General features: G+C 35.1%; 1 protein-coding gene and 1 long non-coding RNA gene across 2 annotated transcripts in view; both read right to left on the reverse strand.

Moving 5' to 3' along the window:
- Window positions 1-26,438, reverse strand: part of FBXL17 (F-box and leucine rich repeat protein 17) — a 310,768-nt gene that overhangs the window by 140,676 nt on the left and 143,654 nt on the right. The gene's annotated exons all lie outside the window — the stretch shown is intronic.
- Window positions 2,035-2,423, reverse strand: LOC110351872 (uncharacterized). The gene is made up of 2 exons (XR_002399880.4): window positions 2,293-2,423; window positions 2,035-2,171 (listed from the first exon to the last, which is right to left on the reverse strand). It is a non-coding gene; the product is annotated as an uncharacterized lncRNA (long non-coding RNA).

Consider the following 26,438-nt stretch of genomic DNA (forward strand, 5'->3'; position numbering starts at 1 on the left):
GACAGCAATTATACTTTTGAATAGGTTTCCCGGAACTGGTGGAATCTCAATTTCCCTCAATGGATATATTTAAGACTTGGCTTGGTGGGGCTTTTGATAACCCAGCTAAGGCCCTGCTTTCAGAAGCAAGTGGGACCTGATACGACCCCCTGCAGGGGGATCATCTATCCTCATAGATCCCTCCTGGCTTACAGTTTCTGTGATTCTGTATTAAATTCAGAACAATGATCTCACAGTGCAAACCTCAGTTTAGTTGGCGTGTCTGCCTTAGTTATCAAACACATTATACTGAACAACTATGTAGAAAATCTAAATATATAAAAGAGTAAAGTGCTACAGACGTTGTTTCTGCATTTTAAAATCGGAAATAAAGAACCAGATAATTAGTTGTTTTCTTTTTTATTGCTTGGGTTTTTCTGTTAGATTGCTGCAGCTTATTCCAAGTCATGTATTTGCTACCTTAGGTAAATAAGGTCACTAGATAAGCAAGTGAATAGCTGGAAGAGTATCAGCTCATGCACACATCTATGTAATAAAATAAAATAAAACTGCAGAAGCTAATAGTTCTTAATTTGTCAGAGGAGCATCAGGGAAGAATTTGTTAAATAACAAAAGAAAAAAAAATCAAAACCCACAAACGTCTGATTATCCAACAACAGACCAGCAATCTTACATAAGGAATTCCTCATCAGTTGAGTAGTTACTCAGGTAATTTCATTACTTTGGTTCTAATCTTCCTCACATTCCACTAACTAATTGACTAAATGAGCTGCAGTTTGAAACTCAGACATCTGTATCTCAGCTTCATAGTGGGAAAATGACAGAGTCATGATGAAGATAAGCAATTTCTGTGTAGTACCAAACTAGCAAACTATCTAGTTTCCAAAACATTTCAAATCTGTTGCTTTATCATTGCACTTTTTTTTTTTTTTTTCCATAGGGCTTTAGGGGAAATATCTTTAGGCAATTATTGGCATTTCAGATTGATAAAAGCTAAGGAATTCTTAAGATAGCTATGTTGTGTTGTGTACTCAGTATGAGAAAACCTAGAGTATAAAACTACTATTACAAATATTTACTGGCAAAATTCAGTATCTAGTTCAGTAATTGGAACTATGGAATCAACTTGTTTTGCTACTTGTTTGTATACAATTTTTTAATAGTTACAATATTTTAGTTTGCAAATTAATGTGCATGGTACATCTTATGTTATACAATAATGTTACCTTGTTTATCACAAAGCTATGGCAATGGGTCCAATTTAAACAACAATTACCCAGAAGTGCCATAAGAAAAAAGGAGAGAGATTAATTAACTTTGTTGAAGAAATAGTAGTTCCTATTGTTTTGCTCACTTCAGTCTCATCTCCCAAGAGTAACTACCCAATTATAATCTGATATTAAGCTCAGGATTCTACACTACTTTATATAGATAGATAGATAGACAGATATAAACATAGTAAAATATACATGCCTCAATGTAAGCAAGCACTTCATGTCTGATGCACTGCTAATGATGAAGCAAGGAAATGTACTGATTTTGAAAATACATACTAAGTTATGTTTGAAAAAAAAAAAAAAAGAAAAGAAAAGATGAACTAATTATCCTTTGAGTCAAGACCTAAGTCAACATAATTAGAAAGGTCATTATTAGCACAAAAAGGAAACTTCAAAATTATCTTAGACACATTCAGCTCCATTTGTGGTGCGTATGTGTCAGGTTTACATAAAGAAGGCAGTTTCAAACCTACAGTAGATGAAGCCTATGGTTCAATGAAGTATTAAATACAACAGCCAACTCCCATTCTTGTTATTAAGCAGTTTTACTTAGTTTGAACAAGGGATGTTCCTTGGTTTGAAAGAACATATGACAAGACTGAAGAAAGAAAAATGGCATTCTACAGCTTTGTAATAAGAGCTGCATTTAATGTGCATCTATAAACAAGGATTCAATTTATTTTATACTGTCATACTTTACTACATCTTCCACAAGATTACAAGTTACACAAACTGAGTATGTAAGTAACTTTATGAATTTTGAAATACATGGCTTATGTGGTTAATTAAAAACACATTTTGAATATTAGCCCTACAAAATACAAGTGCTGCGAAATACTTGTCAGAGTATGCAGAGACATGATGAGGAAGGCTAAGGCCCGTTTGGAATTAAATCTGGCAACAGTTGTCAAGGACAACAAGAATACTTCTTCAAATACATCAGTAGCAAAGGGAAGACTATAGAAAATGTGGGCTCACTGATGAATGGAGTGGGTTCCCTGATAATGAAGGATACTGAGAAGGCAGCTGCTGATGGCCTTCTTTGTTTCAGACTTTACTGCTAAGACCAGCTTTCAGGAATTCAAGACCCTGGAGACAAGAGAGGAAGTCTGGAAAAAGGAGGACTTTTGCTTGGTTGAAGAAGAGCAGGTTAGAGATCGTTTAAGCAAAGTTGACACCCATATATCCATTGGCCTGAATGAGATACACCTGTGAGTGCTGAGGGAGCTGGTCGATGTTAGTGGTAAGTCACTCTCCATCATCTTTAAATGATTGTAGACAACAGGGGAGGTGCCTAAGGAGTGGAAGAAAACCAGAGTCACTCCAGTCTTGGCAAGAAGGAGGACTGAGGAAGTTAAAGGCCAGTCAGCCTCCACCCCATCTCTGGAAAGGTGACAGAACAGCTCCTCAGTACAAGAGGGACATGGAGATACTGGAGTCCAGTGGAGGTCTACAAAGATGAAATACTGGAGCATCTCTCTTTTGAGTTTTGAAAGAGCTGGGCCTGTTTAGCCTGGTGAAGAGAAGACTGAGAGGAGATCTTATCAATGTAGACAAATATCTTAAGGGAAGGTTTCAGGAGGATGGGGCCAGGCTCCTTTCAGTAATGCCTAATGACAAGAAAAGAGGCAACAGGCACAAAGTGAAATACAGGAAGTTCCATCTTAATAGGAGGAAAGAAATCTTTACCCTGAGGGTGACAGACCACTGGAACAGGTTGCCCAGAGTGGTTGTGGAGGTTGAATATTTTCTCTGGATGTGATCCTGTGCACCATGCTTTAGGTAGCCATGCCTGGAAAGGTGTGGAACAGATGATCTTCAGAGGTCCTTTCCAACCTCAGTCACTTTGTGACTCTGTGTGACTTAACTTTAGCAAGGCTGGGCTTGCTTTGTAATCAGTAAGAGATAAGGCAGAGTAACTTCCAAGGTAGCTGTAAGTTTCTCTCTGGTGGACTTTCTCTCTAGTGAGTATCTAGATATGGCTGTACTGAGATACTGCCCTGTCTAGGATGGACTGAAAGCAGTTCAACTAGATCTTCCTCATTTCCAGTAAGGCTAACTGAACAGTATGAGGCACTTCAAATTTCCCATATTGAAAGGCCTGTTCAAACACGATAGGAAAGGCAGCACTCGAGTTAAATAATATTAGATTATCAGAAAATTTCAAAGTTGACCTCTTTCAGATTTGTTATGACATGTTCAATTATTTTCAATAGGATTGTAGCCACAAACTTGCCCCAGGAAAAAGTGCTGCTGCTGTCCCTTTTGTCATGCCTTTTTGTCCCCTAGCAACACCTATCGAAGTGTTCCCACAGGAATATTGAGAGGTGGTTACTATTGTTCAAAATACTAACTCCTCCTCACTCTGAGTTAATTTAATTGTGTGTAAATTACATGCATATATGTAATATGGGTATGAGAAGGTATCTTCAATTATATTCACAATTCAAAAGAAAGCAAAAAAAAAAAAAAAAAAGCTTGTCTGTCTGTTGTGCTGCTTCTGTGTAACAAGCCAAAGAACATAAGTGAGTCTGTATCTGAAAACAAAAAAGAAAATATACCCAAGAAGTGCAGTATTAAAACTGTATCTGTTAGGACCTATTCAGTTTGCATATACAGTGTTGATGTTTAATTAAAATGTGAATGACATATAAATTTAAACAAAGAAAAACAAAGGACAAAAAAATCTAGTTCAAGAGTATTTTAAATTTCAAAGCACAATTATTACTTAAAGCTAAGACACAAGTCCAAGACGCTTTGTTTACATTTAAAAATGTATCTGCAATGAAAGCAAGTTATTGGGATTATTGTTGCACTCAGAGTAAGTTCTATCAAGCTGGAGTACAGAAATGTACACTGAGGACAACCAAAACAGTGTTTTCTCTGCTGTGTGGTGATATCACAAAGGATAATAATAATAATGATAATAATGATAATAAGTTGTGTCTCCTTCAAGCAGTTAAATCTAATGTGAGGTGCAAGACAGTATTTTTTCATAATAATGAGATAGTTAACAGTCTGTGAAAAATTAGCTAGAGTTGCTGTTAATATGCAGCCAATTCTGATCACTGTGAGTTCTGCTAAGTTTGCTAAGGCCCTCACCTTAAAGAGTGCTTTGTGTGAATGGACTGCTATGGTTTCTTAAGAATTGTAATATACAAGAAGTTCCCTAACAACTTTTTGAGAGTTAAGATCTTCTATTAAGTGTCTGAGGATATCCACAAAGTAGCTACTGATTTGGTTATCTGAGGTGACTTCATTTTGTTCTCTCTTGTTCATTCGTTGATAAAATATATACTTATTCCTTATTTACATAGATATGAGACAGTTAATATTAAGTCTTACTTTAAAAAATCCTGTCTTTTTAATAGATTACACCCTATCCATTTTAATTAAGTTTAACAGGAATATTTTATTTAGAAGTCTGAGCTGAAGATACCCAAGTATCCATTTTATGTCACAGAAAAAAATAGTTGCTTCACACATTTGAAAGAATTGAACTTTAATAATAGTCGTGGTTTCTAAACAAAGCTGGTACTAAAAGGAATACCCCATCTTTTTTTGCTATATGTTTTTTTTTTTTTTTCATTTAGTGGAAAAAGGGAGAATAAATAAATAAATAAATAAATAAAAAGGATCTGCAAGTGAGATCCTGGAGTGTTGACCTTTAATTTCAGCCTATATGCTAATTCTCCCTAGTTAGGAATCAGTTTTCCAAATCATCAATAAGGAACTCTAAGCATAAGCCTGCACTAAGGTTCAAAAAAGCAACTTTGTAAACATGAAAGTTGTCATACTGATTTTTGTTAAAAATAACATTTGAAAACTCATTGTTTTTAAGTTTCAGCTTGCCATAGAATTTATCTTTCATATTTCTATATCGTTGCTTTCTTCTTTGTTATCAGTAAAAACTAACACTGACCTTCCTCCTAGAAGGTTCAACTTCTAACTTCTGTTTGAAACACTAAAGTGTCTTTTCTCAGAAGAAATGCTACATATACGTGCCGCCAGAAACGAGAAAGAATACACCATTGCTCCGACCCTTCATTAGTCAGAGGATCTTGGCAACAGAAACAGGGCTTGTATATGGTCTCTGCATGAAAAACTATTTTCAAAGGTAACCTTGCCAAGGGCTATGTTCTGTCTTGGCAAAGGAAGCAAACTTACTTTTCTATCAGTCAGTTCACTCTGCATGAGAAACAGGTGTTATGATAGGAAATGGGACTTGGAGCAGGAACAAAATAAAATTCTCTAAAAATAAGTTTGGTTTAAAAAAATTGAAGATAATAAACCTGCGGGGCTTACATGTTTTTGCAGAATGCAAATCATGAAAACTGGTTAAGGAATTAAATGCTCTTTTTCAAAAATGACCATGGAGATTATAATCATTAATTAAAATCATGTAAATAATGTTCTGAAAGAACCCGTCCTTTTTATCTCATAGGTTTCAAACAGCCTAATGGTAAAAGGTTTAGTCTCAAAAGAGTTACTCTAATTAAAACTAAAACTTTAGTATAATTAATAAGTGTGTGTAAGCTTGCAATCTCATCCACTTGCAATGACAATTTTTAAACATTAAAATTATATTTTAAAGTGTCATTATACCAGGCTACAATGGATTATATTCTTACGTATCCATTTTAATGTTTTCAATCAATTAATTGCTGCTATTAAAACTTTCTTGACTTGTGGTCTTACTCCTTAAAGCTCTGTATGTGATAACTTTTATTCTGCCCATAACTTCTGTCATTCACCTGTAGGGATGCATACTCAAAATACACAAACAAACAGACAAAGAAAAAATAATTACAAAGTAAAATGCATATATACAGTCCACATATTGTCTCTATATTCTGTAATTTCTCCACTGGTACATGAAGAAAAGTTGTAAATTATGTGAGAAAAGTTTTTAATAGTGAGTATTCGTTAGAAAGTTCTCATTTATTACTAAATAGCAATGTAGGTACTAAATAGCAAGATACTATTGCTATTATTTAATATATTCTTTTATCAATATTTCTCTCTCTCTCTCTATTTTTTTTCTGAAATGATTTAACTCAAAAAAAATGTTGTAAAGAAAAAAATGGAAAAAAAACCCCACACAACAAACTACAAGTATTTAGCATTTAGTGAAATGGGATAGCCATACTTTCTATTTTCCTGTTCTAATGGGCTGAGTAAAATGAAGGGATTTATATTATAAGAGTACGCACTTATTCTGAGAACAGGAAAAAGAACATATACTTGAGCTCCAGCATATACTTACTGCATTGTTGAATTCTTATCGAATAGGGAAAGACAAAATGTAAGCAAATCTGCAGTACTGTGACAGAATAGTTACCCTTTCTACTCACTTTTTTTCCAAACAAAATTATACTGGCAAGGGAGAGAGAAATCTCTGTGTATCACATACTGAGGCTCAGTTAAGATATACTGTCTGTTTCACGTAAACAAGAGGAGAAATCACTTGCTCTATTTTGAACCTAAAAGATGTTTTTAGGATTCCTTAACCATATTTACTGGAGCCAGTTAGATGAATGTCAGTCCTTTTGCAGGAAGTACAGTAAATCAGAAGGTAAGAGTGCATTTCATGATTTAACATAAATTGCATTGACATTTAAATCAAAAAAATGTTTCTAAAAAGAAAGCCTGTGAAGTTTGAAATATGTTACTATTTCAATATGTGTACTATTTTCCAGTTTTGAAATATATTGACTCAGTTTTTAAAAATGTGATATATATTTTTTTAAATTTCTGCTGAATATTTTTTATCTTGAGGCATTTCTGATCTGTAACAAACTAAAAAAGCATGCCAATTATTCTTTTTTTTGTAAATACCTGACACAGTAATAAAAAATCTGAAAGGTGCAAATGGAACAAACTGATAGAAAATGTCAAAGATCAGTATAAAATATTTGCCTTGAATCGGAATGTGAAATTCTTGCGACTTACCTAAAAGCTGCAAACACAATTTACAGTGATACATACTCCTGAGATACAAATACTCTCTCATAGATTGTTAACTATCCCTTCTTGTAAACTCCCCATCCGAATAAATAAGAATAAATCTTACAACTTTTAACCTCCTTGTAACTTTTTGTAAGCACTGTAGTACAACCTGAAATATCTTTAGAAATAGCAATCTTGCCACATTTTAGTTAGTAAGAGACTATACAGGAAAAGAGACTTCTAACCTCAAATGACATTGTTACATTTTAACTGTAACAATGTTTAACAAGCTCTCAAATCCTAGATGGCACTATTTTAAACATAAGCCTTTATTGCAGACCATACAGAAGTCACACTGTAGAGGAGCAGATAGCATGAAAAAACCAAATGCATTATTTTAAAGTTTATTTTATTTTAGTTGTAATTGAAACGCTCTATTAACTAACCTAGTTGAATTGTTTTCTGTAATCTAAATAAACATGAAATCAGAATCACTAGGCAACACATGAGAAGGCATACAGTGCTCTAGCTTTATTTCCTAAAATGAGCATTTAAATTTCCATTTGTGTTCAATAACAAGGAACAGATTATTAGATAAAGTGGAATGCACAAAAGACTCAAGTATACTAGCATCACCTATTAACCCCTAAAATCCATGTTACAAGCACACAAACATCACAATTTACTTGCTTTCAGTAATGGTGAGTAAATTAGAAAACAGTTTTTTTGTTGTTGTTGGTTTTTTTTTTTTTTTTTTTTTTTTTTTTAAGAAATTTGAAGTATTGTATTGGCATATCTAAAAATTCTCCCGACTCACACCAAATAAAGCATAGGTCAAATAAGCCAACTTCTTATATTCAAATATCACTTCCCTCACCCATTAAAGTGCCATGAAACAAACTATTGACAATCAACATGAGACAATCAACAAGAGATGCAAGCTACACAGGAAACCATCCTGAACAACCAAGATGCAAGTACCCCTATATTTTTTTAAAGCACAAAATGTATTATATAATCACCAGTGTTTATTTGAATCTTCCACAAAGTCTGCGGAATTATCAACTTTGAGAACAGCAAAACTGTGAGTAAAATCCAGTAATTTCTGTATTATATAGAAATGTATTTACTTGTCTGTTTGTTAAAGAAGAAAAACACTCATTAAGAGGATTGTTCTCCATTTCTAGGTAAACATGTCAGGCCTAACTTTTTCCACCATACATGTGGAAGTAGATTAATTTTTGTGAATATCATTTTACCTTGTCTTCAAGATTTCTATGATTTCTATGAAAGACTGCAATAAATAAATAAAATAATAAATTTCAACTTAATTTTACAAAAACAAGCTGCTATCAAAATGGAAAGAAATTCACTACAGAACTATACTGTAGTGTAGTGCTTGCCCACAAGTAGGTAAACTAACAACATTCAAAGTTTATAAAGAACGTCACTTTGCTTGATTGGGAAGAATGCTGTCAATAAAAATTCCTGGTCTGTCTGATAGTTTTAATTGCACTGATCGAACATTGCTAATTCTGCTTGATTGTTAAATAATGTCAGATCAGCTCTGGCAGGTGTAAAATTTCATATGACCACAGCACTCTCCTAGTAAGCATCTAATATTTTTAAAAATCCAGGCATCATAACTGAGTCACAATCTTCTTACTCCAGCGCTACCATATAAAGATTGATCACAGAGTTACAAACATTTTCATTTCTTCTTTCTGTGGTATGTAACTTGGGGAAACAACAGAAAGTTCTTCATACTTTTTGGTCCCTGAACTGAAAATATATGGAGGCAAGTATTCTGCAGAATTGTCATGACCTGATTGCCCTCTTCTCATATACTCCTCTAAACACTTGAAGCTGGCAGCCATCAAAGACATGAATACAAGCTAAACAGATCTTTGGTCTAATCTGGTGCAATGTATTAGTACCTATTAGCCACTGTACAACCATTGTTAAAATTCACAACTACCAACAGAAAAGACAACATTAATGTGTCACAATAATGACATAAGCGCCACACATGCACATCAGCCTGTCTTAACTCTTTACTTCCCCACTCAAATAAACTTCTACCAATTATTTTCATCCTGAGTTGCACTTCAAAAGTATTCCTATTGATATAATTAACAGCATTCTTTCATTAATTTTATGTTACTTCTAAAGTGTTTGGATATACAGTGAATTTACACACATATATACAAACACACACATATGTATGTACAGACTTACACACGGGAATTGTAACTCCACAAAAAGCAGAAAGGGATAAACTACCTAGATTTTCCATACTACAGCATCCTGAACCACTCATGACATGACGTTTGGCCATAATCAATTTGCATTGCTTCAGACAAGGTTATTTTAAATGACATACAGACATATTAGCTGAACAATAAAGACAGGGCCAAGAGAGAAGTCTGCTATAATGTGTTTTAGAATGATCAAGACAAGAGGACAGCAGGAGCTCAGTGTTAATAGAGCTTCAGCTGAAATAGTAGGCATTTTTATGTGATTTTGACACTCTACAGTGTTAGTTTTCTTCAGGTATTACATTGAAATTATTCATTGTACCTTATTCATTGAAATTAAAACAAATACATGGCAAGAATTGAAAAAAAAAAAGTATTTATGTATGTATACATTTATTAGATGTATTTATTACCATAAGGTACACTTTAAAAGCAGTTGAGAGATTCACGAAGATACCTAAATATGACTAATATTTTTCCAATATGCAAATAAATAAATAAATAAATGTTATTATTTGTCTGGATTATGGTTCAACACTGAATTTGCATAGTAAACATTGCAAGGCAAAAATAATTTTGTTCAAAGCAACAAAATCCAGTGAAATTTTCTAGGCAAATTAAAAATATTTTTGTGGAATGTAACAATATAAATGTACCTGTGTAACTTTCATACCTGAGACACTTAATCAGTAAGGCTCTGGAAAATACTGATGTGGAACATTTTGTAATACTGTATTTACTGAATGGAGAAGTATTACTGTTCCTTACAAGACGAGCTGATAAACATTCCTATTCCACAAAGTTAGCCCAGAGGTCAGTTAGTAATGAATAAAGTAGAGCAGAGCAGAGCAGAGTAGAGTAAAATAGAGTAGAATAAAGAATACAGTAATGATTTATGTTTCTTGAATATCTTTTCTGTGATCTATGGGGCTCTGCATGATCTAGAAAAGACTTGACAGTTTCCACAATTACTTGACTGCACAATCCCTGGACAGAAAAGTGGGATATATTTGAAATGCAACAGGAAAAGGCCTGTATCTGCTAACCTGACTCATCCATTAACCTTACTCATCTCAATTTTATCTCTTATATTGCTAAGTTACTAAATTCAGGGGGCAAGAGATACAAAGCAGAAAATTTTCAAGAAGAAGAATTTTAGGTGTAGCAGTCAGATCAGTTTTCATGACCTTAGACAATTACTTGACTTTCATATTTTTCTGCACTCATACAGAATGCTTCCGTTAGCAAACAGGTTCTTCAGATTTATTCTGAGGTGAGTTTAGAAATGATACTAAAAATTCAGGAGCTATTCACATATAAATGTGCTGTACACTATATTTTGAATTGCAAATTTCATTTTTACTACAGAATTTACAGAAGTACTATAATACAGTCATAAATCGCCATACTAGTTTCTAGCAGCAAATGTAGAAAATACAGTAAGTTTGTTCTTAAAGTTTTTGATGCGAATGAAATTGAACCAAAGAATGTTAACAAATAAAGGAAGAAGAGTATGTCATCCTCATATCTACAACTTGTTTCAGCATATATCTGAAGGACAATGTATGCAAGAACCTCTTTAGAACTTTGCTTTAAACATTTAAAATGAATGAAATACCACAGGCTAAAGACAGACAAATTTAATAGGAATACCTAATGTTCACTGGCCAAGGCTTTATTTCCAAGGCGACAGAGACTTGGCAGTGAACAACACTTACGTTTAGCTCACCATACTGAGATATTGCTTGTGCCAACACACTTGATCCTTTCCATGTTCCACTGTTCATTACAACACATACCAACATTCTCCAGCTCCTGCCAAGCTTCAGACAGAGCTCATTCAGTGCAAGCTGAATGCTATGTCCAGTCAAAGGAGCTCAAGAAAAACATGAACAAGTGTTCTGTATGCAGAGCTCAGCCACTGGCAGAATGTGCTAACGGAGTACTGTTCCTAGTTAATTCTTCTGATTTATAAAGTGTCTTTTGAACTACATCAAATTACCTCTGTCTTGAACTTCAGTATCACCCAGTCTAAGTAGGGAAATAATTACTGACTTAGAGAAAAAAATAGGTTTTAGCTTAAAAAAGTAACTTTTGATTATTTGGTCTATCCTACAGAATGGGCCAAGGACATGGAAAACCCAGATAATATCAGGACAAATTAAAAATAAATAAATAAATAAATTTTAAGTGATTATCTTGAGATTCTAAACCAAAAGATCAATCTTATTTTTTACGTAATAACATGGATGATGTATGATCTAAGGGTAAATAGATCTCTTCACCTACAGTCTGTGACAGTCAACACACAATCCAAAAGACAGCCCAGTGGAGAGTGTTCATTGGCACAGACCATCACAGTATTTCCACTATAGGTGGGGCTCCAAAGCAGCAGTGGCTATGACCTTTCACTTCAAGCAGAATTACTCTGTGATATAAGGCAACCTTCACAAGTACATATGTGTACAGTTGGACCTGATGATCTTGGAGGTCTTTTCCAACCTAGATGGTTCTATGATTTAATATATGTATATCTGCAAATATGGCATCATATGTAGTGTTATACTGTATTGTGTTACATAGTTATACATACAATAGTACATATATAGTATTTTGTATAGTTACATGTGATCTAGAAAAGACTGACAGTTTCCACAAACATGAATCATTGGACACAAGTGGGTCATACTCTGCTGTATGCTGTAGTATATAATATATTTGACTGTCTGACATATACAGATGCGTGCATATACATAAATATAGTGAAGATATCTGAAGATGGGAGTGAAACAGAAATAGATATATGGAGGTTAGAGGTTAAAAGAGGCCTTTATGTGGCAACAGAGAAACACAGAAGTTCTTTGGACTTATAAACACAACTCCTCCACGTAATATTTCATATATGATTTTCCTCTGAATATTATAGACACACTAAGGTAGGATTAAGTTCCTGCAAAATAAACGTACAAGGAATAATAGAGTATGTCATGGAAGAAAGTCTCATTCAAAAATTATACAGCTGGTAGCAAAACACTTCAGATAAAACATTTGCATAGGTGAAGTAGATGAGACCTTAGTGATGTAAACTCTATCAGCTACAATGGTTAGAAAGCTTTTTGAAATGTGCATTGCGTTTTCTGACAGAGTTGTAAGCAACTCTGCCTGGAGATACAGAGATTAAATGTAGCCTCACAGACGAATTAAGAAATTTGAAAGCTGTCTCTGTGGTGGTGAATCTAGAAAGTCAGAAAAGTGACAGGATGCCTAGAACAGAAAACAGAAGAAAATGCATACTCAATTGTGAGTATTTGCAGCAATAGACTTCAATTTCTCTCTAATTTCAACAGACTACCAATTAACTGTTTAGGAAGGAGTAAATTATAAATACATCATGAAAATAAGAATTAACACATACCTAAGTGAAATGCATTGCTTAGAAACAACAACAAAAAACCCCACACACTAGAAATACACAACAGCCAAGAAAATTATAAAGTAAGCTTCAGAATCAAATGTAAATAGTTTACTAACTTTAATATCAACAAAATTAACAGTATCAATCTTTTATTTCAAACACATGTGTTTGTGTTTCAAAAAACACCCCCATAGGTAAATTCTCAGCCCTACCCCAGAGTTTGCATCAAACAATTTTTGTAATACTGCTTGGGAAACAGGATAATAAAAATCCCACACAGTTCCCTGCATAGCATTGCCTAAAACTTCCAAGTTCTGAAGCTATATTTATGGTATAGAAACTAGAAATGGAGCTTAAAAGTGCCACTGGGAAACAGAAGTGAATTGTGTCTGGTTATAGCTGAGCTCCAACCTACATTCTATCCTAACTAATTATTTGTCAAATCCAAACACTTGGTTTTACATGGTAATTTTCCATTTCCAAATGAAACTTAAAAAATATTTTTACAAAATCAAATAGACATAGTTCAAATGAAACCTGAAGTTGTTTTTGACAAATTCAGTTCATCAGATGATTATAACATTCAGTGTTGGCCTTGTTGATGTGTGTCAATAAGACTTGAAAAATAAGAACAAAACTAAAGCAATCTGAGGCAACAGAGTAGTCTTGTAAGTTTAGGATGTCTAAATCTGTTAACTTAAAACCATCACATGTTAGCTAAATTCAAACCCAAGCTGTTTAGTAACAAGTTTCTAGAAAAACTCTCAAGGCTTGTAGAGATCCGTAAGGTAACTGCAGCTAATCTAGCCTACAGTTCAAAGTGGCTGGAGCACATTAGCTCCAATCACATAAATCTCAGAATTGAAAATGACTGTCTTCTGGAAGTTCTCTAGGTCAGAAATAGTTGTCAAATAGGACTTAACACTTATACTTCCAGACCTTCAAGACCTGCTGAGAACAGCATTCCAACTGAATTCTTCATCTCCTTCATTACTTTGACTAAAACTATGACAAAAATAAATAAACAAATAAATAGATAAATACATTCTAGAATTAATCCAATGTTATGACTGAAATAACAAAGATTATCCATTTCACATTTCAGAGGGCAAAAGTGTAAGTTTGTGTCCCTTACATTTTATCTATGTACTTATATGTACATTGTATGTGGCTTTAGATGTTATAAAATATATATATATTTTCTTCACTGGTGCACTGCTTAAAGGGAACAGGCATATGACTAAGTTGCAAAGAACTTGGGCAATCTTGCTTTTGTAAATTAAATTCATTCATTAGAGGATAAGTAATAGCAAGCAGATTAAGAGAGAATTTCTCCTTTGATATTAAGGGATTCTTGACTTCTATGTATTTGCTTTCCAAATTCCACTTTTATACTTAACAAATATATTTGATCCAATTATGGATAAAGAAATTAGTAACTACAATGAAAAAAAGTCATACAAATTCTCTGTGGAAAGTCTATTCACTTACTTTTCACTATGATTTCACTTAATAGACTTTCAAAATACTACTTGGGAAAGATACTATTCAGTTTACTCTTCTTTCAGCATCTTATTTGAAGATGCTAAAAATATATATAAATTTAGTTAAAATGTTAACTTTGTTGTTTATGGGTAAGCACTATATTTGGAAAACAGGCAACAGGTTTTATTACTCTGAACTTCTAGGTGTATGAGCATAGCCTGAATGAATGATCAGATTGGTACTACTGAATCCTTTTAGAACTAACTGAAAATAGTGAAAGGAACAGAACATTGTACATTTTATTTTAGTATTTGAATGTGTATAGGAGGCCATTAATGTGTCTCCTGGATGCATCTTCATGTCCTGTGAGGTATAATCAGCATTTACTTAATTTGCTGACAACATAAATGTTTATACAGCTGCCACGATTTGTACCTTATTGTTTGATTTATAACCAGCCTCTTTTTCCCCTAAGACTAGTTTCTGAATTTGAAACTGAAGTTCAACATATTTTAAATGTCTCAAATTCTTTCCTGCATCACAGTCCATGATCAGTCTTCTTTGTTAGGTAGTGAGATGCTACAGAATCAAGCTTACAGGTCAGCTTATTAGTGCATGGATAGTGAATCACACAGTATTTTAAGCCTCTTGCTAGATGAAAACTGCTGAGCTGACGTGCTCATGATGAGCACAGCGTGACTGAAATGAAGAGGTCCATTCATGTAGCCTACCATCCTCCTCTTGCTCTCAAATTTGTATGCACAAATAACACAGACGGAAGAAGCGCACAAGTTTACATGGACAAAATAAAAAGCACAGATTTAAGAGTTATGCATTTCAAAATGAGGCACAATGACTTCTAACAAGAAGGCAGAATCAGGGCTAAAGTAAGAGATTTAATTATACACAAGACACTGCATTTGTCAAAAAGTGCTGCAAAGTGGAAATTGAAAATTAGGAGAAAACACAAAATCTGGAAGGGTCAAAGACTGACAAATATTTTTCTTTGAAAATTGAATATCAAAACAAAGCCTTGAACTTTGGAGGACATTTTAATCTTTCTAAAAATTAGTCTAGTAAAACTGGTTACAAGACTATTGGTTACAAGACTATTTGGTTACAAGACTATTTTCCCATAGTGCATATACAGTCAGGTGACACTTCATATTAGAATTAGGTTTCTAGCTGTGACAATGAAGCAAAGTCGAACAAGTGCTAAACTGAGCTCTTCTCATTTTCAACAGGCTAATTTGAGCAGAAAAACAACAACAAATAAACAAACAAAAAACAAACAACACCAAAAACAGCTGCTTCAAGCTCAGTAACATTTCTCAGTTTCAGAATGACCTGTTTCACACTAGAACAAGTCCATGAATTCATACATATAAGCACTATGGGCAGAGAGCAATTTTCAGAATACAGACAGAAACAAGTCAAAAAGGGTTATGGGACTAAAACCTTATCAAATAAAAACTTAGTTTTCAACTTAGTGATAAACAGAAGTCATGAAGTCCTTCATTATTGATTTCATCTTATATAATTTTTTAGAATTACTTCAATTATTTGTCTTAAACAATTAATACACATCAATAACAATATAAAATGAGAATTTGAGCTAATGTAATAGTATTAAAATGCCTTCTTCAACAAATTACAGATCTAATTTAGATTAAAATTATATTATTATTCAATATGTCTTTCTCAGAATGATGTTAAGTATTTTCTCAGAATTAGTTAAGTATTAAAATACATATATTGCCTGAACACTAAGAAAGACAGAAGGCAGTATTTGTTCAGATTTGACTAAAAATACTTGTTGGAAGTTTGTTTGAAGTCTGTTAACGCAGATTCATTCTTAAAATAAATGTTACTCTTATCTCATTTTTTGTTCATTTTTCAAGACAAAAGCCTTCTCTAGAAATGGGAAAACTTACATGCAGATATGTTAAACCTGCACAAATATAAACTTCAACTCGAACTTTTTTTTTTTTTAAGAATACCTTATAATCCTTTTACTTCCCAATGGACAGTTTCAGATAAGATATACCAAAGTCACTTTAGAAAAACAACTATGCATTCTGATTACATGAAAAAATCAAACTATCCTAAGAAAATACTTTATTCTAAAGATACAAAAACAGACAGATGACCCTACATCTGTGTTACAGAAATGTCTGAGTTGTAATTGGTATGCTACGATATCTTACTTTATTCACCCATGATTATTGGTTTGTATTGTCTCAATCAGATGCTTTTCCTTAGTTACACTTCTTTTTCCTGAAGACTCTGCATTGAATACAAATACAATTCCTGTAAACTAATATCACATGAAAAGGCTGGTTAATTGATTTTCTGATTGTTCCTGCTGTAGTACATGTTCAAGGATAAATCTTGAGCTGGCACTTCAAAATGCAATTACAAATTTATTAATTTTTGCCTACAACACCTCTAATAAACTGTACAATTGCCTATTGATTTATTGCACTCTTTAAGACTTGGTGGCACTGCAACATTTAAAACTGGCTTACTTTTAAGGTGGTTTTGATTTGTTAGTGAGTCATTCCATTCCTTTAAGTTCCTAATAAGCTAAGGTCTTTGATTTAAAAAATATTATAAATTCAGTATGACATTAAATATAAATCATCATTTATCATAATTGAATTTCATTGTTACTGAAGTACAATTTTACACACATCACTAAATGTTTGAGTAAAACAAATTAGGCAAGAAAATAATTTTATAGCCTATAATGGAAAATAAAGCTGTTATACACAAAACTCCACAATTCTTAACATATGTTAAGACATGTAACATAATAACATGTTGCTTAAGCAACACTGAAACATCTTAAAGGTATTCGTATGTACACTTGCACTGTTGAAGACAGAAATTTATACAGGCATACAATCTGGAATGTTAGGCAGCCACTATTCAACTGTAACTTAATTTTGTGTATCTACAAACCAGGAAGCTTGAATCTGCTGTGAATTTGACTGGATTCACTGAGTTTGAAACTGTGCTACTGACCAATTGCTGAACACTGCTCGTACAAGTACAGACAGCTATTAAAGGGAAACACATAGGCTGTGGGAAGAGTACAAAAAGCTGTAATATTCCTATTTGTACTTGGAACATAAAACTTAATTTTCTCAATGTCTGCAGTCGGGACTGCATTGGTATGGAATACTTCTTTTCTTGCTTTACCACATAATTTAATGTGGCTTCTAGGAACATTAAAAAGTAGCAATGTTTTTCTCCAACCTCTGTTTGGGTACTCCCTCCTTTCTTCTTAAATTCCCAGTGGTACACAGGTCTCGTAATTTCTTATTGAACTTAGGGTTTGAAGTCAGTATCCCACATTTAAAAATGAAAAAAAATATGGTACTGAGTTCATAAATGACAGAGAAAGAAAATATTGTTTTATCATATACAGTTTGTTTGTTTGTTTGTTTTGTTCTGTTTTGTTTTTGTTTTTCCCTTCAGGTTGGGGATTATGTAAACAGACAGCACAAAGATGGTAACAGTAAAGCAGAAAATTCCATTTTACAAAATTTCCTAATAACTCCAAGGATAATACTTTAATCTGATTACACAGTGTCATTATGACTTTCAATCATACTTGGAGGCTTTCACAAGTTCGGTCAATTTACAAATAATTAAAAATTATTGTAAGACTTCAAATGTATCCTCTATTATGAAAATCAAACTAATAATTCCATTTTATGCTGTAGTATGAGATATAAAGAAATTAAGACTAAAATTAGCTCTGTAACACTTACACAAACTGCTTGATGATAACAGATTCTTCCCACACCCATAGCAAGTGGGAAAAATTGACAAGCTTATGAAAACTGAAGACTTGGGTTTTTAAACGTTCAGCATAGAGACACTAGCAAAAGAGATTGTTCTTGTTTTACATGACTGCCTGGAATCAACTGAGGGAGCCTTAAACTGGGAAAAGGAGGAAGAAAATTGGGAAAGACATCTGCATTTACTATAAGTGAAGACAAAGGACAAAGTAGGCTTCAAAAAAAAAAAAAGATCAGAAGTTGAGCTGGGAATTGGGCTGACATCAAAAAGATGCAGCTACAAAATACATATACTAATTGAAGAAACATGGGCCAAAGACTAAAGAAAGTAGAACTTAGAGTACCAGAAATTATGGAGTAATAATAACGTGGACATACACTGTGAAACTGGTTCATACAAGGAAGAAAACAGGAAAGCACAATGGTTAAGTCCATCCTTGTCCAGCCAAGCACTAAACTAAACACTTTTGAGGTATTGCACTTTCAATACTGTTTCTCACAGTACTCATCCTTCAATACAAAATGTCCAGCACACAGCTAAATAAAATGTGTGAATTGGCTGATGGGTTGGAATCAAAGGGTTATAGTAAATGGAGTTACATCAGGCTGGTGGCCAGTCACTGGTGGGGTTCCACTGAGCTCCATTTAGGACCAGTTCTCCTCAGTGTTATCATAAATGACTTTGACACAGGACTTCAAGGTATACTAGGTTTGCAGATGACACTAAATTGGGAGGAGCTGTTGACTACATTCTCAAGGGTGGAGAGACCTTGCAGAGAGATCTTGACAAGTTAAAAGGCTGGGCAATCACCAACAATATGAAATTTAACAAGAGTGTGTGCTGCATTTTGCAGCTGAGATAGAACTAGCTGGAACTGGCCCTGACTGAAGGTATAGACTGGGGGATGAGAGGTTTATAGAGAGGGATCTGGGGGTTCTGGCTGACAGTGACTGGAGTATGAGTCAGCAATGTGCCCTGGCAGCCAAAAGGGCCAACTGTATCCTGGAGTGCATAAAGCACTGAACTGCTAGCTGATATAGTTAAGTGATTTTCCTGCTCTGCTCTGCATGGGTGTGGCCTCACCTTGTGCACGGTGTGCAGGTTTGGGCATAACAATATAAAGACATAAAATTATTAGAGAGTGTCCAGAGGAGGACTACAAAGATGATGAGGGGTCTGAAGGGCAAGATGTATGAGGAGTGGCTGAGGCCCCTTGGTTTGTTCAGCCCCGAGCAGAGCAGGCTGAGGGGAGGCCTCATGGTGGCCTGCAGCTCCCTCACCAGGGGAGCGGAGGGGCAGGCGCTGAGCTCTGCTCTCTGGGGACAGTGACAGGACCCGAGGGAACGACATGGAGCTGGGACAGGGGAGGGTCAGGCTGGGGGTTAGGGAAAGGTGCTGCACCCAGAGGTGGTCGGGCACTGGGACAGGCTCCCCAGGGTGGTGGTCATGGCACCAAGCCTGCTGGAGTTCAAGAAATGTTTGGACAACTCTCTCAGATACAAGGTCAATTTTTTTGGGTGGTCCTGTGTGATGCCAGGAGCTGGACTCGATGATCCTTGTGGCTCATTTTCCACTCAATATATTCTACGTCTCTATGATTCTGTGAATATGTTTCTGAACAAAGAACTAGACAAACTGGTTTAAATTTCTTGAATATGACATTGTAATGTATTACATGAGACCAGTGAACACCTACACTGGAATTTTGTGAATCAGTCATAAATAAACCAAAAAGGTTATTTTTTCCTTAATACACTTGCATAACTCATTTCCAATATAGGGGAAAAACAGACTTAAGAACCTACATCTCTTGCAGAAAAACAGAAGTAATAGTAAATCATATATTGAATATCCATACTCCTCTTCAATAAATTAATAAATTTAGAAAGGGTGAAAAGATAGAAAAGTACACAATCTTTTGCTGAAATGTGAAATGAATTAACATGGAGAATTCAGTGCTGAAAAGCACAGTGGGACACATCCATCTATGAGCCAAGCAGTTTCCACTACTGAATGGTTACAATGATTTTATTCCACCTAGCTGTAGAATACTCAAGCTGCCATTATGAACCTAAAACCTACTTATTAGTCCATTATGCTGCTCTGTCCGTGAAAAGAGCTCTATATAAACCATTACATACATAGTATCTTAATTCAGTGCACTCTATCATTCCATTCTATAATTCTTTCATCTATAACTGTCAGCTCCATTTACTTTGGTTTAGAACCAACTTAGTTGGTATAGCATATATTGCCCTAGCTCAAACTTTAAAATAAATACATATGAAACCTAGAAATCACCTAAAGTAGTCTCAAGGATAATATTCTCCACTACTGCACTTTGTGGGAACATTCAAAGGGGTAGACACAAAAGTTGAGATGAGTCACTCAGTGATGTGTTACAGACCATCTTGACAAAGATGCTTACTTACCTTCTTCTCTACAAAACAAGCCTCTGTTTCTGACATACCAAGTTTATTATTTTGTTTCCTTTCCATTAGTATCAAAATGTCTTATCTATAGAACTATTCATACCAGTTCAACATAGGAAAAAGGCATGTGTATAAATGCAAGTCTTTCTGTTTGTGTGACAGTATATGGGCTTACATTTAATATTGACAAGTCTAGGAGTCTACTCATTAAGCACTTTTACTATTTTCCATTTGTCCTCCTAGAGTGTACAAATCCATTTTTAGGGTACCTACATTCTATTCTAGATACCTTTAATCCTGCCAAGATGTCATATTTAATCTTTGCAATAGGACATACATATAACCAAAGGTTACCACGAGGTAACCAAAGAAAGAATCTCAGAATGGTAGAGGTTGGAAGAAACCTCTGGAGGTGGTTTGGTCCAAGCCCCCAGCTCATGCAGGAATACCTAGAGCAGGTTGCCCAGAACCATGTCAAGGGGATCCTAGAATATCTCAAGAATGGGAACTATACAATGTCTCTGGGCAACCTGCTCTATTGCTCAATCACCCTCAGGGAGGGAAAGCAGTTCTTTATATGCCCATTGCCTCTTGTCCTCTTCCTGGGCACTAGTGCCTTCATCTTCTTTGCTCCTTTCCTTCAGGTATGTATAAACACTGATAAGATCCTCCAAGACTCTTTTCAAAGCTGAACAGTACCAGCTCTTTCAGTCTCTCCTTATAGAGGTGTGCCAGATCCTTGATCATCTTGGTGCCCTTCATTGTATTCCTTCCTGTATGTCAATGTCTCTCTTAAGGACACACCAACCCTAACACCAAAGCTCCATTCTCCACACTTCACAGCACAGGACTCAGTTAAACTTGCTTTGGAATTCTTGATCTTTGTATTGCTCTTGCAGGAAGCATTTTGAAACCAGTATGTTGCTCTGATGTATGGAAAAAGCACAGAACATACTTGTATAGAAATTCCAATGCAACTCAGACAAGATTATACTATTAAGTAAATGAAATATATATATATTCAGATAAATATGCATACACACATGAACACATATATACAACCCACTCAGACTTCTAAGAAATATTTCTTAGCAATGGCAAATGATTGTGTTAATTAGTAACAGTTCTGTTTTCTCTTTTCATGCCCTGAGAAAACTTTACATGATACCTGACAATGGTGTAAGGGAATGGCTTTTGTTAAGAAGCTTAAATGCCTTAAGAAGAAGAGGCATCATTTGCTCTCTAAACACATATGCTACATATGAATTCTGTTAAACATCTACTAAGAAAGACTGTGTAACAACATAAGTGTTTATGGTTTGTTAGAAGAACTATTAGGTCTTTATGTGGTAAACATCAATGCCCTCAGTGAGCAAGGAATCATTGCATAGTGTCTCTTGTCCCAAAATAAATTTTATGATTTTAGAAGCAGAACAGCATATATAAATCTGGTCTGTGTTAAAACTATATTAATAAAACAACTGCAAAGGTCTTTTCTTTCCTAAAATATTCTACAACAACATCTTGGCTATATAACCAGCTCGGTTTGAAAATATACTACAAAAAATGTTTAGGAGGTGTAAACATTCAGACAATAATCTGTATCATTCTCAGAGGAAAATATCTTTCCGAGTCTCATTCTACTATTCCATCTAACTGTGGCAAATTAAAGAATATAAAACTCAAATTTTTTTCCTGTATGTATCAATTATACCATACTTAGGTCCCTAAGCAGTATTTAAAAGACAAAGAACTGAAAACAATATTCTTGCTGACAGCACACAATCTAGCCAATACAGCTTTAGAAAGCTCAAAATTTTTTTAAAAAAACTGTAAACGCTCTTTTGTCACAGTTGTGGCTGCTTCAGGAAACTGTTCCAGCTACACTGGTCTGTCCTACTGGTTGGTGTCTCATACACAGAAACATTCATATAAAGTTTGATAAATCTGTCTCAGGAAATCCAACACTACACATATCAGAAATGCAGCTCTTCCTCCAGCAAGTGGAATATTTTCCTCCTGGAAAGAAATGGAATAAAGTATGTTTGCTTAAATCCTTTGATAATTAGTCAATAGTTTGAATGAGCAGGAGAAATATCTGCAATGTCTGCACAAGTCTTTCTCTACACAAGAATTACAAATTGGAAGCAAAACTCAAGCATCAAAAGGAAACATGCAGAAAGTGGAAGCAGGGAGAGGTAACTTGGGAGGAAAACAGAGACACTGTCTTAAGCATCTGGGGAAGATCTTATGCAAGACAAAGCCTAAGTGGAATTGAATCTGGCAGAGGATATCAAAGACAACAAGAAGGGTTTCTATATGTAGACAGGTGACAAAAGGAAAGCTAGAGAAAAATTCCCACTGCTAAACGATGCAGTGGACCTGCTGACTCAGAACAGGGAAAAGGCCTCAATGATCTCTTTGCCTCATTTTTTACTAGCAGAACTGACCCCTGGGAATTCCACACTCTAGAAAGCAGGGAAAAAGGCTGGAGCACTGAGGATGGATTTTTTAAGGTTTTCTTCTTGTGTCACAAAGTAACTACGGAGAAGCTCTGCAGGAGTTAGTGAAGGTGGATGTTTTTTTAAAGTCTTATTATGCAGAAAATACATAAAAAATCTTGACACCCTAGAGTAGGACCAAGACATAATCCTGCTAAAGAAGCAAAAAATCTTTTAGATGATTCTCAAATGCATACCTGTCAGTTACAGATTTAGCTCATGTTACAAGAACTCTGATGTATGAGTGATGATAGAATAATTTCACCTGGTTAGTAATGAATACACTTTCTGTATCATTATTGCAAATACAAAAGTTGGAAACTTTCAGCCAAGCCAGCTTGGTCATTGCTTAACTGTCTTATCAACTCAAAAGCATTTTAAAATAAATGGAGAATTGCAAGTGTTAACATTATGCTGACTGTGGCTTGCCACCTTATCATAACTTGCCCTGAAGCAACTAGTATTATAGTAATAAAAAAAAAATAATATATCAAATCTTTTGATGGCTGTCACCTCTTTTTAAAAATTTCAAATGCAATATAAGTCTACAAAACACAGATGAAAATTATGTGAAATTCTATAGCACCGGTTCTATTTTACTACAGTGTATACTTAAATTTAATGAGATGTTGATCTCTTTCATCATATGTTAAAAGAAACAACAGGGAGACACCTTAGTAGGCAGCTGATGATGACTCCAACAATGAGCTTCAGAATGTAAAGTTACACATTCAGAAAAACATTTTTTAATAACACATGATAAAACAGACAAAACATACCAAGATTATTTTCACAAAATGCATAATCAAATAATGTCAGAGCAATCCTGTTGCAATAATAACTTCTGCACCCTTATTTAGTTAATATAATTTAAAAGATAAATTTTCCTTTCTTATATTCAAGAAGATAGGAGCAGTTTATCTTGAGAATTTTCCTGAATAAATTACATCTCTTTTTTTTTTTTTTAGTTAAAAACTAAAAGCTCTATCTAAAAAAATCCACTTACTAATGCAATGAAATATGAGCGTGGGACTTACTTGTCCACTACATGACATTTACCTTATATAATTTTGCTGTGTGTTAAATATTTTAATTGTGATCCAAATTTGCAACCACTTAGGATTTGCTTAGACACTGTTTCCCTATAATCCATACAAAGTTCCTATGTTTTCAGCAGATTTCCACAGAGGTGTTGCCATCTGGTACTGGAAGAATTTTAAGAGCTGGTAGAAAAACCTACCATGTACAATAAGGCTGCAGATCAACCACAGGCATGTAAGTGCTTTCCAATATATACAACCTAAGGAACAACCGAACAACCATCTATAATCAAGAGTAACAAGTCCTGGACAAAAATAGCTTTGGATCTTGTCATAAAGGCTAATATTTTTGGAAGTACTTTGGCATTGTATGATTGTAAAAAGAAAAATGAAATTGCAGTCCCTGATGTCCTTAAAGGTTAAACTAGTATTTTCAGTCTCTTGTGCCAAAAGGAAAACTGCATTTATTGAGATGCTTTCTCCATAATTGAGAAATTATTGAGATGATTTCATTTAATGATTCTCCCTAGATTTGAGCAAGGTTTCTTTTCAGCACCCCATTTCACTGCTAGGGAAGACAGTAGCTTCAGTCTTGCACTGTAAATTATAATATACTCAAAAGGATGCCCCTAACAGAAACTTTTATAACAATTAAGGCAATCTGCAGCTGCATAATGTTTCATTGACCTTTACTGCATTGACTCTGACTTTCCAATGTGACCATTCTTCTATTCTTTCTCAATATTATAAAAGCCTAGAGACTGATTTTGGTTGAAAAATAAAGTGTTCTGCATTTTTTCAGAACTAGCAATAGTTTTGAAATAGCCATCTAACATCAGGAAACTGGAATTCAGGCCTGAGAAAGCACCACTTAAATGTGTTTTCATATTACAGAGTCTTCATTCACTCTGGAAGCAAGACACCAAGGAATGAGTCTAAACTGTGGTACTACAAAGTAAAAAAAAATAAATTAAAAAAAAAAATCTGAAGCTTTATGTCAAGAATATTCAGGGAAGATAGTTAGTCTTAAACAAATTTATTGAGAGATTTCAAGATCATAGAATCATAGAATGTCCCAAGGTGGAAGGGACCCATAAGGATTGTTAAGTCTAACTACCGGCATCACACAAGACCACCCAAAAATTAGACCAAATCAGACCATCAGACCACCTGAGAGAGTTGTCCAAACATTTCATGAACTCCAGCTGGCTTGGTGCCATGACCACCACCCTGGGGAGCCTGTCCCAGTGCCCGACCACCTCTGGGTGCAGACCCTTTCCCTAACCCCCAGCCTGACCCTCCCCTGTCCCAGCTCCATGTCATTCCCTCGGACCATGTCGCTGTCCCCAGAGAGCAGAGCTCAGCGCCTGCCCCTCTGCTCCCCTGGTGAGGGAGCTGCAGGCCGCCATGAGGCCTCCCCTCAGCCTGCTCTGCTCGGGGCTGAACAAACCAAGGGACATCAGCTACTCCTCACCCGTCTTCCCCTCTAGACGCTACACCATCTTTAACAAGATAACAAGTACGAAAGCTGTGAAATGGTCCACTGTTCTCAAAGGCAGTGAAATGTCTGCTTGTCATAATAACTTGATTTGTACAAGAGTGAAAGAAATCAGGTACTGATGCATATGGATAATTAGTTTTTCATACACCTTAGCTGAAGCCTCAAACAAATCGACCAATGTGAACAAATAATTATATTCTGAAATACTGATTGGGACTGCCTAATGAGATTAATATAAGTTTCAGTTGTACTAACCACTGAAAATCAATGTTTCTTAGCTGTATTTCACAAATCCGTTTTCAAAATATCCCACCACAGGCTTGCTGAAAGGTGTTGGTCAAAGTGTAAGCACAATAATGCAATCTAAGCAGACAACCTCACCTATCATCTACTCCCTACCATAGAATCACAGAATCATAGAATGTCCCGAGTTGGAAGGGACCCACAAGGATCACTGAATCCAACTCCTGGCACCACACAGGTGTATCCAAAAATGTAGACCACATGACTAAGAGCACAGTCCAAACACTTCTTAAACTCTGACAGGCTTTGTGCCCTGACTACATACCCAGGGAGTCTGTTCCAGTGTGCAACCACCCTCTCAGTGAAGAAGCTTCTCCTTATATCCAGCCTGAACCTCCCCTGTCACAGCTTGACACTATCCCTTGGGTCCTATTGCTGGTCACTAAAGAGAACAGATTGGCACCTTCCCCTCCACTCCCCCTCATGAGGAAGCTGTAGGTCGTGATGAGGTCTCCCTTTAGCCTCCT

Source organism: Anas platyrhynchos, chromosome Z, assembly GCF_047663525.1.
Source record: "Anas platyrhynchos isolate ZD024472 breed Pekin duck chromosome Z, IASCAAS_PekinDuck_T2T, whole genome shotgun sequence".
NCBI classification, from domain to species: domain Eukaryota; kingdom Metazoa; phylum Chordata; class Aves; order Anseriformes; family Anatidae; genus Anas; species Anas platyrhynchos.